This window comes from Microtus oregoni, unplaced genomic scaffold (genome assembly GCF_018167655.1).
Source record: "Microtus oregoni isolate MIOR12 unplaced genomic scaffold, Mior012 000000F_ref0000247, whole genome shotgun sequence".
NCBI classification, from domain to species: Eukaryota; Metazoa; Chordata; class Mammalia; order Rodentia; family Cricetidae; genus Microtus; species Microtus oregoni.
Genome location: NW_024543059.1, coordinates 8335688 through 8359274, shown reverse-complemented (window position 1 = coordinate 8359274; position 23587 = coordinate 8335688). Strand labels below are relative to the sequence as shown.

Here is a 23587-nt window from a genome sequence, read left to right as displayed (position 1 = left end):
ACTGACTCCATCCACAAATGTTAGTGTGCTTGGCTAAGAAGTGTCTTGTTTTCAGCAAAACTACAACCCAACACATCAAAAATATTAGAGAAGTTGCCCTGAAACCTCTAGTTGTATTTTTGTATAGAATTTTTGTTATTACCTGTCAAGTGAATAAAAACTGCAAAGCCTGACAGCGTTCATTACGCCTATGCTGTCCATTTCTTAGCCAGTCCTTCCAGGAGTCTCAAACAGTAGCCCCCTTGTCGTCTTAAAAACAAACAAAGCACAGACAAACAAACAAACAAACAAAAAAGCATACAAGGGCCTGCAATGGAGAGGGAATGGGCTAAAGAATAAAATGCTGGCTCTGCAAGCACGGAAACTAGAGCTTAGGTCCCCGGAACCCACACAAATGCTAGGTGATTGTGGTGGCAGTCTGTAATTCCAGCACCAAGAAGGCGGAGATAGGGGACCCACGCGCACAGGTCAAGCCGCAAGGTAGACTGGTGCACACAGACAAACTCTGGCTGTAATGGAGAGATCCGCCTCAATGAATACGGTGAAGAGCAAGCAGGAAAAGCACCCAAGGTCAGCCACCAGCATGCACACACAGCACCCACAGCCACACCCGCATGATTGTCTACCATCATGCACACGCATTCCTGCAAATAAATAAGGGATTTTTAAAGCCTTTTGATATTTAAGTATTCGTTTTTGACACATCTGGATGTTATTATCATACCCAATTACAATTCTACTTCTTGAAACATAAGGCAGACTTATGCAAAATTCATGCCACTGTAGTTGTTAATCAGTGGGACCCTGTATCAACATTTCAGTTGTTAACTATGGTGATGTGTACAGACCCTGGGGATAGAGTGTCTGAAGTAGCTGGGAGTGGCACTCAGAGGGCTCTGCATAGAAGCTATTACCAAGTGGGGTGTTTGGTACTTTACTATTTTAAGAAGCAAAAGCAGTGTACATTGCTGGAATATTACACATTCTCTCTCTCTCTCTCTCTCTCTCTCTCTCTCTCTCTCTCTCTCACACACACACACACACACACACACACACCCCTTCGTAAGCACTCACAGTACTTAATTGCCATAGGTAAGCCATTCCCTCCAAGAAACAACTTAAGTAGCAGTGTCTTGACTCATTTAAGAAAGCTGTAGAAGACAACAGAGAACTTTTTAAATCTGGTTTTTACTACATGGAAGCAAGGCAATGTCGTGGGATCCGTGCAGACCTTTGATGTGTTGTGTTTTCAAACGAGCACTATCTATCACCCTTCCACAATATTGCAGTTTGATCTATCTTTACTCACAGCGAACCTGAAAAGCAGCAGCCAGCATCCAGGCGAGCACTGTCCATGACCTCACTTGATCCTCTACATTTTAGGTTCCCTGCTGATACAGTTTGATGGGGACTGGCAGGCTGTGGCTGCCTGTGGGTTTTCTAAACAGATTTGCTCTGCTAGGAGCAAAGGGCAAGGAGATGTATCCTTTGGTTTTGTTTCCTGCCATTACTAAGTGCTCTCTGAGAAGTGACTAGGTAGATAAATGAGTTTTTAGAAGCATGGATACCAGGTAGGTGAACTGACCACACCAAGACAAGTTGCAGCAACAAGGAATGCTTCAACAAGCCAGCAGATCATGAAAGAGATAGAAGTGAATCCTACAGAAAGCAAACAACAGCCTTACAACTTTGTCTTCTGTGAAATCAAACTGTCCAAATGACCCAAAGGCAGCTAACTGAATTCGCAATCAGCAGTTTGGGGCAGAGACTGTTACCACGTATAGCAACCTTATCAACCAAGTAAATTTATTTACTCAGTGGGGAAAAAAGGATGAATACGGCCAAAAGCAGAACTTATGAGTCATATAAAGTGTTCATACTGCAGAGATCACTGTTAAGGCTGATTTCCCATGGAACATTTGTGTTTTGATAAACATATTTCACGCTGCTGTATGTCATTGTTCATGTGATATACATGCCATGAGCGACCCAAAAAACGTGTCTGCCCAGAGGTACTACACTCTCATTCATCTTCCACATTTTAACATTTACAATGGGTTTCTTGACATCAAAATCCAAATGAACTCGAAGTATTGTATGAATGAGTAACTGTCTCTCTGTAGGTTCCATTTAGAATAAAAACTAAGTAATGATGGCTAAGATGGTCTGGGTCAGCTCTACCATACTACCAGGACAAAAAAAAAATGTCAAGGTTCATTGTGAATTGAATCCAAACTTGTATTTATATTGGAAAGCAAAAGAAAGAAAGAACATAAGCGAGAGTCTTCGTCTGTGGTATAATCACACAGCCGGTGTTGGCGAGGCTGATACTTTAGGTTTTCTGTTCATTACATTTCAGGACAGATGGTCCCTCACTGGTGACTCTCATAACAGTGCCAGGGTAAGGGAACAGCTACCTGGCTGCTATCTGCGAATTCAAAGAGATTTTATTCCATGTCTTGAAGCCTTTCTTTTTCTTTTAATTAAATTCTCACTCTTGGGGGAGTCAAACCTGGAAGCTTGGATCTGCTAGGCAAGCACTCTGACACTAAGCTGTATCTCAAGCCCCTCCCTTCCCCTCATTCTCTGGCGAGCCCCTACCATCCTGGATGTCAAGGTAAAGACATTTTCTGTCATATGACACGATTGGCCTTCAGTATATTATTCTATGTCCTGACTCTAAGGAACATTTGTCCAGTATGTGTTATGCATTTTACAAGGGCGGACGCCTCAGACCTTTTGACAGCCTCTGTCATTCTCTCCAACCCTAAGTAACAGCCAATGACAGCTAACAAATGTCATTCAGAAATCTGTGAAAGACATTCGCCTGAAATGCTCAGAACAGACATAAATACCAGCCCAGTCAAAGCGAATTCTAGGGACCATTCATTGCTAGGATATCTTTGGGCTGGCTATGACTATGTAAGCAAGCCTTCTGGGAGTCCTTGGCATCATCCTAGAGCTATCAAGGTGAGTCAGTCAGTCTTGGGATCAAGCTAGACCAGCAACATGGCAAAACCAACAGAAACAGGGGTCTTGAGCCGTAGGCTGTGACTTCTCGGACATGGATTGACTATTGTATTTTCAAGTCACAACCACCAATATTTCCTTTATTGAGCAAGTCGGTCTGAGTCACGGTTTTTGCCACTGTAACAGAAAGCAACATTATCTGCTCCTGTCTCCGTAGGACGTGAATCTCAGGATCACAGGTTCACAGAACCATTCAGCTCCCAGATTACAAGGTCTTTGCATTCAGGGATCAGTATCAGCTCTGCAATATTGTCACTATTGGATCTCACATTTAGTTCATGTTTAGTAAACACCTCATAGCAGACAACAAAGAAACCAAATCAAATAAACTAATCTGCTTCCTTCAGGTCAGAACATGTCTCTTTATCCATTATTTTGAACACTTTGGACACTTGACTCGAGTCTTCTTGCAGTGTTCTTCTCAATATAGCATTAGTCATTCCCCAAACCCATTTAATCTGCTTTTCCTCCCTTCCCTCAGCACATAAACAATACATGCTACAGAAGCTTCAATGGCAAATACAGCATAAAGAGGAAGTAAAAGTTAGCAGTAGACTACCATTTGGCAATTGCTCTATCAAGAGCCATTGATGTAGAATTGATACGACCAATTTAATCTTCATTTCTTAATTTCCACGTCCATCCTTACCACTATTTTAAGAAAAATAAATTTAGTGTGCAACATCCGTCATCAGAGTCATCATTTTATTTGTTTCAGGCTAAGAAAACATCTTTATCTAGACACTCTGTTTACCAAGTATTTACTGTACATATACTCACACAGGGATGAATAATAGCTGTAATAATAGGTGTAAGTTATAACATTGACTTTTTTTTGCAAAAGCACAGAAGGAAATTTCTATATTTACTTTTAACAAAAGAATAACAAGGTTTGGTTATAGAAAATATTCCTGAGACATAGTCTGCCTTCCCATCTAGAAAACCTTGTAAAAATAAAAGTAAAAACTACAAAAATGAGAGCAAAAAAAAAATCACTTGTTAATCATATGAGAATTCTCATTGCATTAAAAAAAAAACCCACAAAGCTCTAAGTGTTTAATAATCACAGAGAGCTGCTGCCTGGAACCCCTAACTGCTAATTCCCCCTAGGTGTGTCTTTGTTTCAAACACAACACAGGATGAAAAGGCGGTGTTGGGAGAAGGAAACACCGCCAAGGAGGAGCTGCAATAATAGCCTTTAAGGCCACACAGAGCTGTGGGCTCTCTGGCTGCTTTCACGCCAGCTTGTAAGGTAAGACTCCTTCTGGCAGCTTCCAGTTCAATCCAGCCCCACAGGTTAAAAAACCACAACTTAAAACCAGAGGCACGGGAAACACACCTGGAGTTCACCATAATCTTCCAAGCGATCATGTTTTCCAGTGGCATAAATGATAAATGGCAAAGGGTTTTCATCCAGTTGGTTCTAAATTGCCTGCCGAAGCAAATCGATGTCTCTGGATGCAAAGAAAGCAGTGCTTACCCTGGATGGAGCCAATTGCTGTCAGTTCCAGGGTGGCACTTTTAAAGCTTTTAGTCTGACATTTTTACACTACTTTCTTATTCAAGTGATTGTTATTTCACTTAATAGGGGGAAAGTCCACAGCAAAACCAAGCAGAAGTCTCCATAAAACCGACCCACTGGAAAATTAGGCTTACTACTCTGAAATATAAGTGAGTGTTATGCAACTCAGGGCAGAATATTCTGGGACACGAGACAACATAACAAACGGAGGCTCTTCCCAGGCCAGCTTCTTTTCTCTCCCACAGTTCCTCCCTATGTCGCTAAGCATGGTTCCATACACAAGGACATCCTAGTTCACGCGTCCAAACTATGATCAACGGTACCCTACTCTCCATGATTTAAGAAGATATTATCTGAATTGGTAACCTCCCCCACAAATGAGAATAAACAGATCTCCAAACTTAAGATTTTAAAAATCAGCTCCTCAACTCTGATAGGGATTAAATATTCAGATTTTTTTTAAAAAAAAGTTAAAGCTATAAGGCCAGGATTCAAAAATGGACCCATGAGAAACTGGCCAAGTCTTTCGAGTAAATCTACGGTGGAGGCTACCATGTAGATCTAGGATCAGGTGAGGGTCTACATCCGAGGAATGTCATATGTTGTATCAAACGCATCAATTTAGTAATAATATTTGGATGAACCTCTCTCTAAACTCATCTCGTCACTTGATACAAGAATCAAAATACAGCCTACCAGGTGGGGCTGTGCGGATCAGGAAAGGTAAGCGTGCTCATGAAACATTGGGCGAAGTTGGTGGAGATGTCATAAGTGACCTGACTCTTCTGACCCCATGTTTCAGTGTGACGCTAGAGCTGGAACTGTGGCCTAACTGTCGTGTGGCAGGCACACTAAAAAGCTATGGTATGTTATTTAGCGTTCCTTTATTCCCATGCTTCCTTCTCGAAACGAAGTTTATTTTTTAAATAACTGCACGAGGATTTGGGTGCCAGTCTAGAAATTAGAAGTGAACTGAAATGCAATAACTGTCTTTACTCAATTTCTAAAGTAGAAAGGAAAACAAATTATTGAGCTATCAGAAATAAATCTTTCAAGCCAAAAGAAGCAGTCCTGCTTTCCCTCCCTGTCTATGGTATATGTTTCTTGCGCAATTAACCTCTATGATAATGTTAATAATAATATATATATCTATCACACATAATTTACGAAAATTATGACTTCCTTTTACTGGATGTCCCCTTTGTGCCAAAGACACAGCTCTGTGCTTTGCATCATCGACTTGGTCTAATACTCCCCCCTCTCCTGCCCCACTGTGTACAGAAGGGGACAGACCCATTAACGCTCAGTAGGGGACAGACCTCTCTCTGCCAATTTGTCCCTCCTCTAAAAGGAAATCCGTTGGGGAGTGTGGATGTACAAACCGCATTTTGAGAGCTAAGAAATGCAATTTCATAACAAATTGTTTGAGACACGTAATTTGTCTATGTGCATCTTTTCAGAATGTTCTTGTCACAGTTTGTATCTTGCATTGACCCCCCCCCACACACACACCCCGCAAGACAAGGGGTCTCATATAGCTCAGGTTCATCCTGCTACATAGCAAAGGATACTCCCCTGTCTCCAGCTCCCAATAGCTGGGATTACAGGTGTCTTCCACCAGGCTGGGTTTGTGCTGTCCGGGTGATCTAGCCCAGGGAATGCTAAGCAAGCTTTCCACTGGCTAAGCTGCATCCCTGCCCCTCTTGCTATAAATGAAATTGTGAATAACCCATGCTAAATTGTCTTTTGTTTTTATAAATAGCACTCATCATTTGTGGGTGGAGAAGATGGAAAAGCCATCACCAGAGAAGAAGAAACTCAGTTTCCTAAGATAGGCACATTGGTTTGTTTCTCTGTAAAACCACAGAAATTGAAAGCCAGAGACTGCTGCATAATAAAGTCTGGGTTCTGGCGTGTGATTTTTTTTTTAATGTGTCACAATAAAACTCAATGCATAATACATATCTCAAGGGTACTTCATAACTATATTTTTCTTGGCAGTAAGGTAGACTCACACTTTTAGGAACCTTCAGCCATGTGTCCCAAGCTTTATAAAATGTCAGGGGCTGGCTACACCATTAAACACAGATGTTCATTTATACCTGCAGTGATTTTTCTGGATTTCCTACCTGAATCATTACTGTTAAGGCCCAGAAGCTTTAAGCTGAACAGAGATATTTTACAGACTCCTCCTGGGACAACCGTTTGTAGATGAGAAACCAAGTCTCGGGTTACACACCCCAAGTGCCAACCACAACACACCGCTCCTCTGCTCTTTAAACAGAACTTACTCAGAGAGATGGAAAAATGTAGAAAACCTATTTGTGGAAGAAAAAAGTATGGAAGGGAAATGTGTTTGTGGAAAAAAAAATATATTCTGTAATCCCCAATTTTCCAAGTCTTTTAGAGTAGTCTGAGAGAATCCTGGGAAGAGATACAACTTCACGGGCAGCATGATAGTTCCAGTGACCAAAACATTTATTAGGGGAAAGCAGGGGAAAAGGTAAGAGGCCAAGTTTCCTGATGAAATAAAAAGGCATGCGTTTTCATCTCGGAGAGATGCTAAAGCAAATTGCCCTCCTTGAGAATAAAGAGTATTTATGTCAGCTCTCCAGTCTCCCTAGAAAGAGAATGCGCACTAAAGGTACAAGGCAAACACTTTGCCAGACAATTAGGGACCAGAAGAAGACAGTAGCTTCTTGCGGGTTAAAGAAAGCGAACATCAACAAGCTAGACACACTTGAAACATTTGAGAAAATGTCCTTGCTATTCCTCTCCATATATAATATGCCATATGACACTACAGTTAAATCTGCTTCTCAAAAAAAAAAAAAAAAAGTACATCAAGCTGTTGGCTTCCAAGCAATTTGGGCAGAGGCAAAACAACGCGACAGAAAGGAGTGGGGAAAGAAAGACCTTGCAAGGAAATGATGGAGTACAGTTCAAGACCAGGAGTTAGCACAGTCAGGGAGCCACAACACAGCTTCAGGTAGTTGTTAATGGGAAAAGGAAACTCAGCAAACAGCCACAAGTTACACAGCTCCCAGGCATGCCTTCCGCAGCTGTCTGTCCTGCGGGCATCATGCAGGGCTTTCTTCCTCCCCCCCCTCGCCCCCCCCCCCCCATCATCAACAGGCGCAGCAAATGCAAATCGCGTCAGCTTCTGATCCCAGCCTCGCAAAATGCGGAGACGACCACCATACTGTGTTTTTACAAAAAATCTCTACAATGCCAATTATTCACAGCCCCTCGGTTCTGGGCACACAAAAGAATGCCATTTGAGTCTTGCCTTGCACAGGTTCAGCTGGGTCGGAGCTGGTAACCAGGCAAACAGTCTGTTTTAAGATTTACCGATCGCTGGGGAGAGTCAGTTGGGGGGTGGGGACAGATAAACCGCCCTGCACATACCTCGTTTTGGCAGCTAAGAAAAACAATTTTATGACAAAGAGACTTGTTCTTTTCAAAGCTCACCCAACAAACGAAACTGATAGAATGAAACCCGAGAAACTTTAGCGACCACAAAAGGCAGTCTTCCAAGGACCAAGGTGAATAATTGATTCTTCGGGCTCCGTTTCATCTTTTAAGCTAATTTACTCATTAAAAGGAAATTGTGGAATCTGTGAGAAGCCCAAACACTGACACACAGACTTCTGAAAGCAAGTGCATATTCCAAGCTACAGCTATATTTGCCAGTCTTATTCAACAACAATTGGCTGTCAAGCCAGGGAACTTACCGAGCACAAAATTAGGGAACAAAGCAGGGAGGAGGCAGGAGGCACTGAAAGCAGCTTCCCCGTTTCCTTGGTGCCAGATTCTCCTGTCTCCTGTCCGGTTCGCACTTGCCTTGCTAACTAAGACTCCAGCAGAACTCACTAGCGGAACCTGATGAATTATAAAACAGCCCCTCCTAGACGCTCATATTTTACATCGCAGGGGGTGACCATGCAGCATCTTCGCTGGCCGGGTACATAGATTTCCTCGTAACTCATCCTGAAGAACATAACAGCTCCGGAGGCAGGGACAGTAATTGGTGTTTGGGATGTACCAGTACTAACCAATAAGATGCTTTCCCACCATTCATTCTGCACTCTCATTCTCTGCTCGTGTTCCCCTATACCTTGTTAAGGTGGATCCATCCAAACCATGGGGAGCCTGCAAAAACAGCGAAATGTAGCGAAAAGCCCCTGAATCAGGGCACACACGCAGAGAACGGTGCTATTTGGGGTTAATCTTCATAAGAGTTCTATAAAGACCCAGTCTCACATTGGCGTCGTACGCCGTGGCACACGAGATACTTTCATTCCCACGAATCTCTCAGTGACTTGGAGGGCTTCAGAACCACCAAATGCCAGGTCTCAGAGAGGCTAAGGGACTTTTGGTGCTTGCTGAACTTGGAGGAGGCAAATCATTCTAGAGATTTGCAAGTTCATCCTGCTCACTGTGCCTGCAGACACCATGGCAAGAAAGAGAAACGACTTATCCAAGTCACTGTTCATAATTGCTAAGAGTGATGGGGAACTTGAAGCTAAGCCCAGATCTTCTGATGTCAAGCCGAAAGTGTTTCTGTCCTCCTATGCTGCCCCCAAAGAATGGAAGCCACAGAAATTGTAAGTTATGGAAATGGGAAACGATACTATTAAAGAAGAATCTGTAAAAGGTAGCAGCAGGTGGGCATCGTGCCTGAGCCTTTTGTCCTCTCTGAGGTCAGTTTGACCTCATTAGATTCATCTGGTATCAGTACCCATAAAAAGCACATTTTGGATGATAATGACAACTATCTATAGTGCACATGTGCCACGCAGCTTTCTAAATGCTTAACATGTTATTAATACATTCAATCTTTAGAATGCTCCTGTAAAGTAGGTTCTAGCATGGAAAATAAATTATAGATAAAAAACAAACAAGCAAAAGCAAGATCCAGAGAGAGTAACCAGTCTAGACAGGATCATATATCAGCTACCTAGCAGAAATAGAGTCATTCCCTAGGCTGTCTAGTTCAAGGCTCACACTCTCAACAATGCTGTCTTACTATAGGAAACACTGTATTAAATTTCTCAAAACAGAAGGAGAGTAAACACACTTATTAACAACGATCTTTAGCAAAAATAAGAAGACAGTAGGGATTGGTGATTGATTATATAAAGTTCCAGCTCTGCTCGTAACTGACTATAAAGCTATTGTTCTATCTATAGAATGGGCATATTCATATCTACCCCAAAAAATCAGAATACGTCAGAAAAATGGCGCCCAGTTTACAGCATGTGTGCCCAGACTGGTAGTATTGTTCCCGCCACACTTCGACTATGAATATTTACTTAAGGCTTTCTCCCGCAAGTGTCTTTTAAATGTCAGCTGTTCCTGGATGTTATGGAAGCAAGCATGGGGGTGGGGGAGGATCCAGATGTGTCTGCTGCCCAGGCTGCCAAGCATCACTAGGGTTGCAGGGTTTCTTTCTAGTGAGAGCGCAGATCATGTGGGCCTTGCTCCACGGGCTGCCCAATCAGTTCATTAGCCTCTGTCTACGTCACCTCATCCCTCTGCCCCCATCAGCTAAGCTCACTAGCTGCTTTCTACCTCACCACCAGTCAAAGGAGCTCACCAGTTTAGGAAAGCATACAGAGAGGATGCTTCCTAGCTGCTCTGATGTCACCTGTCTTTTCTATGATTGTAAATGAGAACCTGCCATCAATCCCAGGGGGAAAAAAAAACCGAATTTTTGCATGGACCCATTATTTCCTGCCATTAAATCAAGTTATGCCAGGGGAGACAAGCATCTCTCTTGCCCAGCTCCTCTGAAGTCAGCATAAATGATGATCGTTGCTATTCAACTGTGCTCTCTTGGGGCTAGGAAAATGGCTCAACTGTTAAAGCAATTGCAGAGCAAGTATGAGAATCAGGTTTGGGATTGCCATAGCCTGTGTAAATGTCAGGTGGGTATGGCGGCCCACCTGCAATTCCAGCTTTAGAGACAAGATTCCCCAGAGCAAGCAGGCTAGCTCTCTTACCTAAACCAGTGAGCTCCAGGCTCAGTTTCAAGACTGTTTCACTGAATAGGTGGGAAGCAGTGAGGACACCTGACAGTAGCTTTCAGCCTCCTCCGTACGCATGTACACACATGAGCACACACAAAGCACCATACGCTTGTGAGTGCAAACATACATACATGCACACCAGAGAGGGGGGGAGGGAAGGAGGGATGGGGAGGGGGAGAGGGAGAGAGAGAGAGAAGCAAATGGAGCAAAACAGGGACACACCTATATTTCTCAGCAAGCAACTGGGAGGTGGGAAGGGGAGTACAACAAGTTCAAGGCCAACCTGGACTACAGAGCAAGAATCTGAAGAAGAAGAATCTAAAGAAAGAGGAGGAGGAGGAGGAGGAGGAGGAGGAGGAGGAGGAGGAGGAAGAGGAGGAGGAGGAAGAGGAGGAGGAGGAGGAGGAAGAGGAGGAGGAGGAGGAGGAGGAGGAAGAGGAGGAGGAGGAGGAGGAGGAGGAGGAAGAGGAGGAGGAGGAGGAGGAGGAGGAGGAAGAGGAGGAGGAGGAGGAAGAGGAGGAGGAGGAGAGGAGGAGAAGGAAGAGGAGGAGGAGGAGAGGAGGAGGAAGAGAAGAAAGAGGAGAAGAAAGAGGAGGAGGAGGAGAAGGGGTAGAAGGGGAGGGGAGATGAAAAATCCTGCTGTCTTAAAGACATGCGATCAGCATCCCTTGGTAAGCCTTGGAGGTAACTCTGGGGACACAGAGGTGCCATCGTGCTGTGTGGAATAGGCAGGTCTGTGCATGCCAGGCTTTCTCAGCTCTCTAATTTTCAGAGAATGGCTTGACAGCCAAGTCAGTTTGATCACACGCAGATGGTCTTCCTTTTTGATCACACAACCTACCCTCTCCTTATTTTAAAGATTCTCTTAGTGCCTAAGTAAAATATGCATGGTCCAAGAGCACACACCCCCACCCCTGATGGCCATTCTTAATACTCAGCACTGTGGACACAAATGCATGCAGAATAGTTGAAGGTGTGCGGAGACATGAGAGTCTGAGCTCATAAGCAAAGCCAAGTACAAACACCACGTGTAGCAAAGAGCAGATGACCACTGTGTTTTCACGATCAGTGGTTACCTCCTGTGCATGGGAGTTAAACCACCTATTACCTAGAGTAGCTTGGTCCTAATTTTTTTCTACGACTTCTCACTTCTTTGATTTGCTAAGATTCTTCCAAATCTCTCAGAAGCGACTCCTTTTCTTTTAAAATTACATTTATTTATTGATTTTTACACAGGTACACATCATGGTGCATGTGCCAAAGTCAGAGAATAATCCCAGAGAATCCATTCTCTCTTTCTGCTGCATGGGCCCTAGGGATTAAATTTATGTCATCGGGTTTGACAGTAAGTGCCTTTACCTGCTTGGCCATCCTGTCATCCCCCGAGAAGCCTTTTTTTTTTTTGTTCATTCTCCCTGACACTTAGCATCTCCACTGGCACACCCTATGAAAATCAATAGATGAGCATTTATAACTTCTACATATTTCTCAGTTTTCATAAATTCAGCTGTGATTACTATCTCATGCCACAAATTTCTCCCAGATGTAATGAATTATATAGTCTTAAAATTATATAAATATGTGTGTCTGTATATGGCTTATATATTATTAGTGGTGTTAATATTTATTGGGTACTTAATCAGGACTGGTGCCCCACATCTTTCTGAAATACACTGCATTGCCTCCAGTAGTGGAGAATACTCTGGGTAGAACAATGAGGTGATCTGTTGACAGATGGCAGGCAGAATCATAATCAGAGGTTGAGACTGGACAGGCTATTTCTTAACTTTTATACCCCTAGTCCATAGGAAAGTGGGGCAGCAGATAATATACTGGTGTGTCTACTTTCTCACATCTGTTCCGTCCTGGAGTGACTTACTGTTAACATACCATGAAGATTGATCTTATGAAGACAAATAATGACATCCTCATTGACAAAAACAATGCCAGTACATAACCCTGCTTATGAAACCTCTGCCAAGCACTTGGCAGAATCAATTACCACTGTATTCAAATAATTTCCCCCTTCCTTTGTTTCTAAGATTCCTTGATTTTTCTACATTACATGTCAATTCAATTTTTTTTAAATTGTGAGTATATATGTGGTGTGTGTGTGTGTGTGTCTGTGTATGTGTGTTTCTGTGTGTGTGCGTGCGTTGTGCCTGAAGATCATATTGGGGCATCAGGAGTTCTGCCTTACTCTTTTAAGACAGAGACTCTCACTGATTCTGAAAACAGGTCGGTGCCCAGTAAACCCCAGTAATCCTCGGGCTTGTGTCCAGAAGTGCTGGGGTTACAGGTCTATGGGGTCACTCCCAGCCTGGTGGGAAATCCTCCTGTCTGTGTCCACAGTGCTGGGGTTACAGGTCTATGGGGTCACTCCCAGTCTGGTGGAAATCCTCCTGTCTGTGTCCACAGTGCTGGGGTTACAGGTCTATAGGGTCACTCCCAGCCTGGTGGGAAATCCTCCAGTCTGTGTCCACAGTGCTGGGGTTACAGGTCTATAGTATCACTCCAAGCCTTTGAACTTAAGTGGTGGGATGGGAATTTGAACTTAGATCCTAATGTTCATGTAGATAGTGCTCATACAGCTGAATCATCTTCAAGGCACCATTAATCCATTCTTCTAAGTATTCTTAACTGAGTCTTCTACATCCCATCCTTTCAGGCAGAAAGCACCCTACAGCTCATCATTAGACAGCCTTGGTTACAGTTACTCCCAAGGCCACCTTGTCTAGTGTCAAGGCTCAAATGACATTTGTGTTCCACCCTCCAGACTCTTATATCTCACTACATCCATATCTAAGCATTTCCATTTGTTTTTTTTTCACATTTGACATGTTCAAAAACAAACTTAGTTTCGTTACCAAATATGCTCAATTTTCAGAGTGTCCATTTTTTTTTGTGTGTGTGTGTGTGTGTGTGTGTGTGTGTCTGTGTGTAGACACCAACGATCAGCTTTGGGTGTTATTCCCCAGGAGCTATCCTCTCTTTTTTTTTTTTTAATGCAGGGTCTCTCACTGACCTGGAGTTGCTCATTAAAACTAGGCTGGTTGCCCCCATCTCTCCCTTCCCAGTACCAGGATATCGGATCCTATTCTTTTATATGAATTTCGAGGGTGGAACACAGGTCTACACGCTTCCATGGGTATACTTTATTATCTCCCAACCCCTCATTGTGAACTTTCCAATGAGTAATATAATTACTTACTAACAGTGCTTGGTTAAAACCTCAGAGATAGTCCTGACTCATCTCACTTCATACTCCAAACTTTATCAAATTTGACTTCAAAATATATCTTTCCCATCTCCATCTTTATCTCCCTTATTTCTACACTATCATCTCCCACAGGAGTTCTTCAATTCCTTTCTGATTTACATACTTTGACTAAGACCTTCCTACAATCTCCTACCTATCCTGCAGTCAAAGTCAGCACCCAGCATGTCCTCTGGAGCTTCCCAAGACTTAGCATATGCTCCTTCATTGCAGATGGGAATCTACTGGGTAACATTGTTCCTTCTCGAGAGTGACTGACAGCACAGAATCCTCTGTTCCTCAATTGATCTCTACCTCCCTGTCCCCACCCCCACCCTGCCAACCCACTCTGGACTTGCTTTGTGAGGCCAAATGCCTGGCCTCTTTTCTCTGTGATTGAATCTCAACCTCTAGGCCACAGCCTACCACACGATATTTCATTTGTGAAGTAAGTACATTTAAAGTCCTAACTTTAAAATGCCTTGGCTTTGCTGGGTGGTGGTAATGTGTCCGTTTAATCCAAGCATTTGGGAGGAAGGCAGAGGTGGGCCGGTCTTTGAATTTGAGCCAGCCTGGTCTACAGAGCGAGTTCCAGAACAACCAGGGTTACACGGAAAAACCCTGTCTCAAAAACCTTTTTAAAAATTCTTGATTTCACATATTTATACGAATCACTTTATTTGTACTTTTGTACAAATCCTCTATTATGAGTCTTCTTCATTGTAAATTTTCTTAAGAAAACAACCGCCCCACACTTGCATTGCTCAGGTTCCTCTACAGGTTTATTGCAAGTGCCCTTGGCGTCTCTTGTGTCTGGCTAGCGGAATAATTCCACAAGGTTGATCATTGTTGGTTAAATTTTGCCACCCTATCAATTTCATTCCTTTGAAGTCTCTATTTATGCACAGCACCTCGGCAAGACTTTATTTTTAAATGCGGCTGTTGTAGATAAGGTGACGCCATATTGGAGCAGGGTGAACTCCCAGTCCAAAGCGACTGTTCTTGGACATTGGTATGCACACAGCAAGAATACTGAGTAAAAGCTGCAGTTACATGCCTTAAGACAAAGTAAAACAAGAACTAGTGGGATCAAGAAGATCCTGGACAGAAGTTTTCCCAGTACCTGTGGAAGACTAGGAGCAGAGGCCACCAGCACATAGACAACTTCAGACTACTGGCATTGAGAACCACAAGCTTTTGTTGTCCTAATTTTCTGACTTCATGGCACTTAGTAAGAACCTTAAGAAACACACATAGATGAGGAATCAAACTCATGTAAGGTATGAGGCACCTGCCCTCAGAAAAGTCAAGGGACTTGCTTCAGCTCTGACAAAAAGGAATTAGTGAGCTGGGTTTATATAACTTCAAAGCCTGTACAGTTGCAGTGACTTCTAGACACTGGTCCCTGACCTCTGTGGTCCAGAGAAGACAAAAATTCATAGGCTACAGCATTTTCCAACCCAGAAAACATTGCCTTCCATTATAGGATTATGTACTCCCTCCTGTTTACCTTTCCTTCCTATTGCTTTGGCTATTTATTTTTCCTGAAATGGTGGTGAGGATAAAGTTGATAAAATCTGTTGAACTATAAAGGTGTATTTTCTGCAATACTTTTGATCTATAAAATAAAAATTCTGGGAACAGATGTTCTAATATTGTTCCTATCATGAAATAAATTAGAGAACGTATACAGCCAAGCCAGGGAATGGCAAGAGGAAAACCGTGTTCCGAGTCAGCTAGAAACCCTGTGCTTTGTACGAAGTATCACATTAATGGACACAGTGTCTTATTAGTAATAGATTAATCTAGTGTGGTCCCATATAAAGACTTTAACTTAGACATTGCCTACTCATGACATCCACCTCTCACTGAAAAGAATTTCTGTTGAAAGAAAAAAAAAATTTATTTGCTTTTGACCTGGTCCACTTTCTTTTGAGTTCAGGACCCGCAGGCTTGTTGCAAATGTCTAAGGATTAAATGAGATCACTTCTGCTAAGTATCTAGAACACCCTAAAAGCTCTTAGCAATGCTAATTCTTTTCCAGGGAAGAAGTAAAGCTTTTTGCCTTCAGAAGGGAAATGGCTTTAGGATAAAGAAGATTCAGAGCAACTGGGTAATTCAGTGAGACTGGAGAATGAAAATGAACTTTAGCCTTTGGCTGAGCATTTAGCAATCTATAGATGGTCTATAAAATTGGGTAGGGGGCTGGAGAGATGGCTCAGAGGTTAAGAGCATTGCCTGCTCTTCCAAAGGTCCTGAGTTCAATTCCCAGCAACCACATGGTGGCTCACAACCATCTGTAATGAGGTCTGGTGCCCTCTTCTGGCCTTCACGCATACACACAGACAGAATATTGTATACATAATAAATCAATAAATATTTAAAATAAAATAAAATAAAATTGGGTAGTCTATTCTTAGGCAGTCATGCTCATAAAATACACATGCATTTATAGAAATGACTATATATAGATCACATACCCCTAGTACACACTTCACTGGGGGTGTATGCACATGTGTTCTCTTTAGTTTTGGATAGATGAAGATGAAAAAAATCTTTATACAAAGAGCTTATTTTCTTCATTATGCAATTACTCAACCCATCCATTGCCCTAGGTTCCTTAGTGAAAGCAAATTTTATGCCTTTCTTTGCCCAAGTTGTATCTTGGATTCCCAGCCAGTGAAAGAAACTTCCTTTCTGCCCTGATTATTTGTAGAGTTTACTGCTATGTCCTGGGCACTGCAGGATCACATTGAATGCCAGCCAAACAATGTAGTCAAAGTCAGATTCTCTCTGCCCTAAGAGGCTCCATTTCAGAGGGGCCATGGGGAACTGTACAGCTGCATAACCCATGATGAGAACTTTATTGTGAACAGCACCCAACACAGCCTAGGGGCCGGGGGTAAGAATAGGGGGCTGTGTTGTCATTACAACTTGTTGGAAAATAAAATGAATCTCTCTCTCTCTCTCTCTCTCTCTCTCTCTCTCTCTCTCTCTCTGTGTGTGTGTGTGTGTGTTATGCCGTATGTGCTATGCATATCAGTAAGTAGACTGCACACCCATGTAGAAGCCAGAACAGAACATCTGCTGTTTTCTTGCCTGCTTAGTGGCTTCCTTTCTGCTTATTCCCTGGAGACAAGGTCTCTCACTGAGCTGGAAGCTGTGCATACATAGCTATGCTCAGTTTTTAACATGGGTGGTGAAGATTTGCATTCAGCTCCTCACATGTACAGAGCAAGCATTCATATCTACTAGGCAATGTCTTCTTACTGAGTCTTTTTTTTTAAGTTTTCTTTTCTTTTATTTTTTTAAATTTATTTATTTATTAAAGATTTCTGTCTCTTCCCCACCACCGCCTCCCATTTCCCTTCCCCTCCCCCAATCAAGTCCTCCTCCCTCATCAGCCCAAAGAGCAATCAGGGTTCCCTGCCCTGTGGGAAGTCTAAGGACCACCCACCTCCATCCAGGTCTAGTAAGGTGAGCATCCAAACTGCCTAGGCTCCCCCAAAGCCAGTACATGCAGTAGGATCAGAAATGGACATGATGACTACAGTGGTCTGAAGGCATGCATCCTACAGAATTCATGTGTTGAAGACAACTTTAATGTTATAGTAGCAGGGTCTATTTACAGAAGTGGGTTGGTGACCACAAGAATGGCTGTGCTACAAAAGCCAGCTGGGCACTCTCTTATCAAGTGATGTCTTCTGCACATTAGGACACAGCAGGAAGGTCCCCACCAGAGACAAACCCTTGATCCTGGACTCACAGACTCTGGAAACTTAAGAAATAAACCTTATTGTTAACAAATTATCTAGTCTCAGGCATGAATGTAGCCACGTTAAATGGGTTAACACAAATGAGGGGGAATGACCGTGACAGGCTCTAGTGTAAGAAATCTGTTCAAAGGAGCTGGGGAGAAGGGCTTTCTCAAGGGACTCTGGGGAAGTGAAAGTTTTATTAGGTTAGCACTCTATAACCTATCTCTAAGTGATGCAAACCAAACAAAACCAAACTAAACAAAGAAAAACCCTTAGCTTAAGAGTTTAGAAACACCAAAGAAAAATAATTCATTTTCATAAACTTCTTCAATGCAAGGAAGGCTGGAACAAAGAATGTCATATGCTTTATAGTTAGATAGTTCTGATTCATTGAAGCGACCTTTGCAGGTTGCTTAATGTCTTTGAATTGAACTCTATGTTCTTGTCTATAAAATGAGCATGATACTATCCATTTTATTTTGCTGTTACATTTTTATGAAATTGAAAACATAAAGCATTTTGTTTCCTGTCTGCCCAAAAGTAGACACCAAAGTAAATGTCAATCCATGTGTGACTAATGCTCATGCCATTCAGGTCAGCTTCAATTTCTCATGAGGAGAGATGTATTTGTGTTCTCTTTAGTCCAACAGGCTCAAAGATTGGCCAATGTCATCATTTAAAGCCATTATGAGCGCACACCCACATTATCTGAATTTTTATATGTAAATTAGAGTCTTTTTTTTTTTTTTTTGGTTTTTCGAGACAGGGTTTCTCTGTGGCTTTGGAGCCTGTCCTGGAACTAGCTCTGTAGACCAGGCTGGTCTCGAACTCACAGAGATCCGCCTGCCTCTGCCTCCCGAGTGCTGGGATTAAAGGCGTGCGCCACCACCGCCCGGCTTGTAAATTAGAGTCTTAACAACAAGATTGCTGTAAACTATGATATGGAATAGACACAATAAAGTGTGTGTATATGTATATGTATATATCTACACATACATACATACACTAACATAAAAAATGAGTAAGAAGGAAAGGAAAGGAAAGGTCCTGTGAGCTCCTGGGGTACACATAACCACTACTCAAGAAAGACACAATTTCCTGTAGTCATGGGGCACCAGGTAGCACAGACCAAGCATCCAAGAAATTCAGCTCATGAGATAACACTGAAATAGAAATATAAAAACCATAAGTAGGTAGCTAATAAAAGCCCCTACTTATCTGGACTAGTCATTTTTATGTGTGGGCGTGGAAGTCCAGGTCAAAGGATAACCTCAGACGTCATTCTGCAGATACCATCCACCTTGGTTCCTTGTTGCTATTGCAGCATTGTAGGTATTTTTTTCCTTTTTATTTCTTTAGGTAGGGTTTCTCCTCACTGGCCTAGAGCTTTCCAAGTAGGCTAGGTTGACCAGTTAGTGATCCCTTAGGGATTTGCTGTCTCTGCCTTCCCAGGGTCATGATAACAAATGCATGACATCATGCTCAGTTTCCAAGGGTTCTGGGGAATCAAACTCAGGTCCTCTGATTGAGTCATCTTCCCAGCTCCCAAACCAGTTATTTTTCAAATTTTAATATGTTTTACTTATGATAAAAGAGGAATAAACAACCAAATTATAACTGCCTCACTTTCCAAAGGTCAGTGATAAATAGAAAGGTAATATCCTTTAAAAAAATAGGGCTAAAAATAGTAATAGTAATTTGAGCTTTGCTAAGGGTCAGGCATTATTCTGATCATTTTTATGCATTCTATTTGGTCTTTACAAAAATCAGGACACCATATTGTATGTCTGTACAGGACATTAGATATGTTTTATGTACTGCAAACCAGGGCTTATATACCAAATCTGTTTTACTGTCCGTCATGATACCATCCACAAGTCTCCATCAATTTTCACCATTTTGAAATGACTGGGAAAGAAAATCAAAATTACAATAATGTATGATAGCACACTCAAATGTCAGGGCTCACAGAGAAAGCTCTCCCGCAGCACGCGCGTGCCTGTTCATTTATGTATTACCTTTGGTTGCTTTCACAGTACAGTGACAGGGGTCATTATTTCAATCATAAGAATAAAACACTTAGTTCTGGTCTTTTAAAAAGGTCACTTTATTGACAGGGGTGTGTGAATGGCATCTCTTGGAATCATGCAGGTTTCAGCATGCAACGTTACAAGCCGTACTCATAGCAACATTTTTTTAAATGGAGTATCAAAGAGGCTAAGTCACTTGCCCCTACACTTAGACAACAGCTGAGCCAGTGGTTTGTAGAAAACAATTTCAATGCTGACTTACGCCCTGCATCAGCCCTTTTCTCTGATGACCATTTTGGCCTACATGACTTAGGCAGGGTCCGACCAAACACAACTTCCTCACTGCTTCGGCGGTCTTCTCTGCTCTTTGATTTTAATGTAACAATGGCTCAGGCCAAGGTAAGGCAAGGAAGAGTTCAATGGAACAGCAGCAGGATTCACTCATCTGCACACCTTTCGTCCTACCTCCACGGGTCTCTCAAGCACACACCTTTGGTTCCTGAGTACAAGGCTCTGCCATCTCCGACTGAGCAGAAAGGGATGGATGACTTGCGCTGCATGCTGGAAGCCTCGTTATTGGCTCTTTGCCTACAGAAACTCAACCAGCTTATCTTCTTTCTCAAGGAGCTTCAAACTTCCACCGGCTCAGCTGGTTCTTTCCAGCCCTCTAACAAGCTGCTCTGCCCAACTGAGATGAGAGAGCTGATAGGCAAAGCTCTCCACAAGCTTGCCTGCCCCAGAGAATAGCATCCTTTCTTCCTACTTCTCATTGTAGCAGAGCCTCCTGGGGTCTCTCAGACACTCCTGGATTGTCATCAGCTTACTAGAGACTGCAAATTACAGCGGCATTTTCCTGTCCATAGACGGAACATAATTTATAACCCAGTTACAGCTAAAGCTTCGCCTCTGAGCAAGCACAACTAACACAACTAACCCTGGCAGGTCATCAATTACATAAGACTGTAAGATCAGGTTTCACATATGTTAAGCTTAGCGAATCCTTCCAGCAAATGGGGTTTATTATTTCCATTTTAGAGACAATGACACTGAGACGCCTGGAGGATTAAGCAGTATGCACCTGGAGAACAGAGGGATGAGGCATTAAACCCTGAGCTCTCTGACTCCTGAGTGTCTTTCATTTTGGTAAGGAAGTTGCTGCCAAGTCAGTTTGTTGCCATGACAATCATTGGAGAAGAAAGAAGAAAAGAAAAGAAAAGAAAAGAAAAGAAAAGAGAAAGGAAGGAAGGAGGAAGATTAGGATATACTATGGTATTATCAATTTCAACTACGGGCAAGATTTAAACAAATTAGTAACTCATTTAAAGCAATGTAATCTTCTGCAAATTCATCTGTGAAATGGGAGCAGCAACGTGTCTCCCTTGCAGAGCTAGGAGAATTACATTTAAAAACCACAGGCATTCTATTTATATGATGTTTAGCAAAGGAAGTTCAAACCGAAAGAAACTAGGTTGGTAATTTTGTGGGGGTTGGGATGAGGGTTGGGAGCCAATGACGAATTACTAATAGGTGTGAAGCTTATTTGGCGGATGATGAAAATGCTCTAAAATTGATTGTGGCGTTGGTTACATAACTCAATGTATATATTTTTTTTAAATCAATGAAGTCCATGCTTTAAAGGAATGAATTATATGCCATATGAAGCCATGACTAACATAGATAAAGCAGTTATTATACTGAGCACAATGCCTTGACTAGAACAAGTGCTTTGCAGGCCCTGGTTTCTGTCACAGTGATCCTCTGAGCCAGAGACTAGCTATTTTGCCAAAGTGATGTACTTTCCTTCCAGAGGTGAAAACTAGACCCCACCCTGGAAGTTAGGTGTGGCCCTGTGTCACGTGAGCCCTGGCCAAGGGAATGTGAGCTCTGGCTCACAGAATGAAAGGGATCTTTCCCGGGAAAACATTTCCCTTCCCAAGCCTTCGGGTCCTTGTTGCCTTCCCACCTGATTCATGCAAATCAATCCTTTGACCTTAGAAGTCAAATGCTAGAGAGAGAGGAGCCAAGGGTAGGGGAGAAAACAAACCAGTTCCTAAATCATTAGGCAAAGAATTGTCTGCTGAGCCGAAGGGCTAGACTGTGAGAGAGAAACTTCTATTTAGTTCAAATCATTACTCTCCTAGGAAAGAATGCTGCTGTAGCTAATACATTACAATTGGTTTAAGCCTTCCAATCTGAGAACAGATGACCACCACCAGCGCACGCCTGAAACACACTGTGGCTTGGCTGACCTTGCTGGCTTGTGGGTCCCGAGTAAACATCATAAATGTTAGTCTGACTAATTTAATTATGATCCTATTTGTGATGAGTCGCCGCTGGACATTTCTGAGAGAGCAGGAAACTTTAAATTACCAGTGTTAACCTGAGGGACTGATTTCTTGTTTTGCCCTCTAGCCCCTTCAGTAAAGGCCAAATGAAGAGCAGGCATCGCTCTCAGACTGCAAGCAGCAGGGGCAGCAGGGTGTGGCAGCAACAGGCAGCCTAAGTCTGCTGCTCCAGGCTCCGCTCCTGCTCTCCTTCATGGAGAACACTGCACCCTGACCTCTCCACCTTTGCTAAAAGGGAACACAATACAAATTAAAGCCTCTACCCCATCAGGTTGTGCGCGGCTCTTGCTGAGTGCTCCCTCCGCTATTATTTGCCAGTCTCTAAATAAGGAAGGCTATTATCCTTTCCAGTGAATAATGCCAAAATATTTGCTATTGTCTCTCATTCTGAGGGCTCGCTGTCAAAAGGAAGAGGTCTGAGTCATTCTTTAGGGGGTGAGCAGAGGACAGGCAGCCAAAGATGACACAGTAGAGAGGACCAATCATCTGGGTGGGATTCTGAGCTTAAGTGTGTCAAGTTGAACCAACAACCGTGAGAAACACTGGAAAACAAAAGAAAAGAGGGGTGCATTAAGATCTCATGAACAAGACAACACACTAGTGATTCCTGAGGATTTACTGTGAAGTGCTTTCACGAGGCTGAATTTCTAACCAGGCTATCACCTACATCTGATAACGCTGAGCTCCACGTAGAAGGTGTGGAAACTGAGGCATGGAAGGCTGAATGAAGCTACATCCCTAGGCTCACACAGGTGGTGAACAATAGAGCTGGGCCTGGACCTGAGTGATGCTGGAGGACTTAACTCTCTATCAAAGGCATTTACGGCTCCAAACCCATGCAATGCGTTATCAAGGCCAATGGAGAATGCAGCAGATTTGTAGTGTGGCCAAATTCCTTGAGGACGCCCGTGTCCTACAAGGCTGTAGGCATACTGAGTGGCCAAAGAAACAAAAATTCATACAAGAAAAAAAAAAGGCTGGCAAGATGGCTTACTTTAAAGGTGCTTACCACCAAGACTGATGACCTGAGTTCAATTCCTAGAACCCACATAGTGGAAAGAGAACTGAAATCCACAAGTCGTTTCGATCTCCACATGTGTGTCATAGTAAACACACACACATTCTCACACTCACTCACAGTTCGTGGCCTTCTGGGAGTGATGGATGCACTAAGTGGAAGAACTGTCACAGCTCTAACTATAGCAGAATGTGCATGAGAAGTTCAGTGATCGGCTCTAATGAGGGAAAGAATATGGAAAGTCCCCCCAGAAGGTTGTCTATGGTTCGGCAAAGGGGATCCCTTCGTTACCTAGTCCTAAGGCCCCGGCTGGGTGGGGATGGGGGAGGGGGTGTCATTAACCATCCAGAAAAGGGTGAGATGTGGTCTGGATGGAGAGAGCAAGATGACTGTAGACATCCACAGTGACATAAGGCAACCTGGAGTTCACGGCCATGACAGATGCTTCAACTCAACGGGCAGTCCATTCTGAGGGATACCATGAGAGACAAGTCTTTGCAGCAAGAAGGCAGCTCCTCGGCCCCAGCAAAGGTCACGAGACTCTATGCAGCAGCCAGGGAAGCTTCTGAGAGATGCTTGGCAGCGTGAACATGATC

At 42.9% G+C, this 23587-nt stretch overlaps 1 protein-coding gene across 24 annotated transcripts in view; it reads right to left on the bottom strand.

The window, feature by feature from the left end:
• Dlg2 (discs large MAGUK scaffold protein 2) overlaps positions 1–23587 on the bottom strand; it is a 1645338-nt gene that overhangs the window by 162822 nt on the left and 1458929 nt on the right. Inside the window, exon 1 of one of the 24 annotated variants that reach the window (XM_041643519.1) lies at positions 8287–8526. The exons of the other annotated variants lie outside the window; for them this stretch is intronic. The gene's annotated coding sequence lies outside the window, so the exon portion shown is untranslated. Of the gene's footprint in view, positions 1–8286; positions 8527–23587 lie in introns of those variants that run through there. 24 annotated transcript variants of the gene reach the window in all.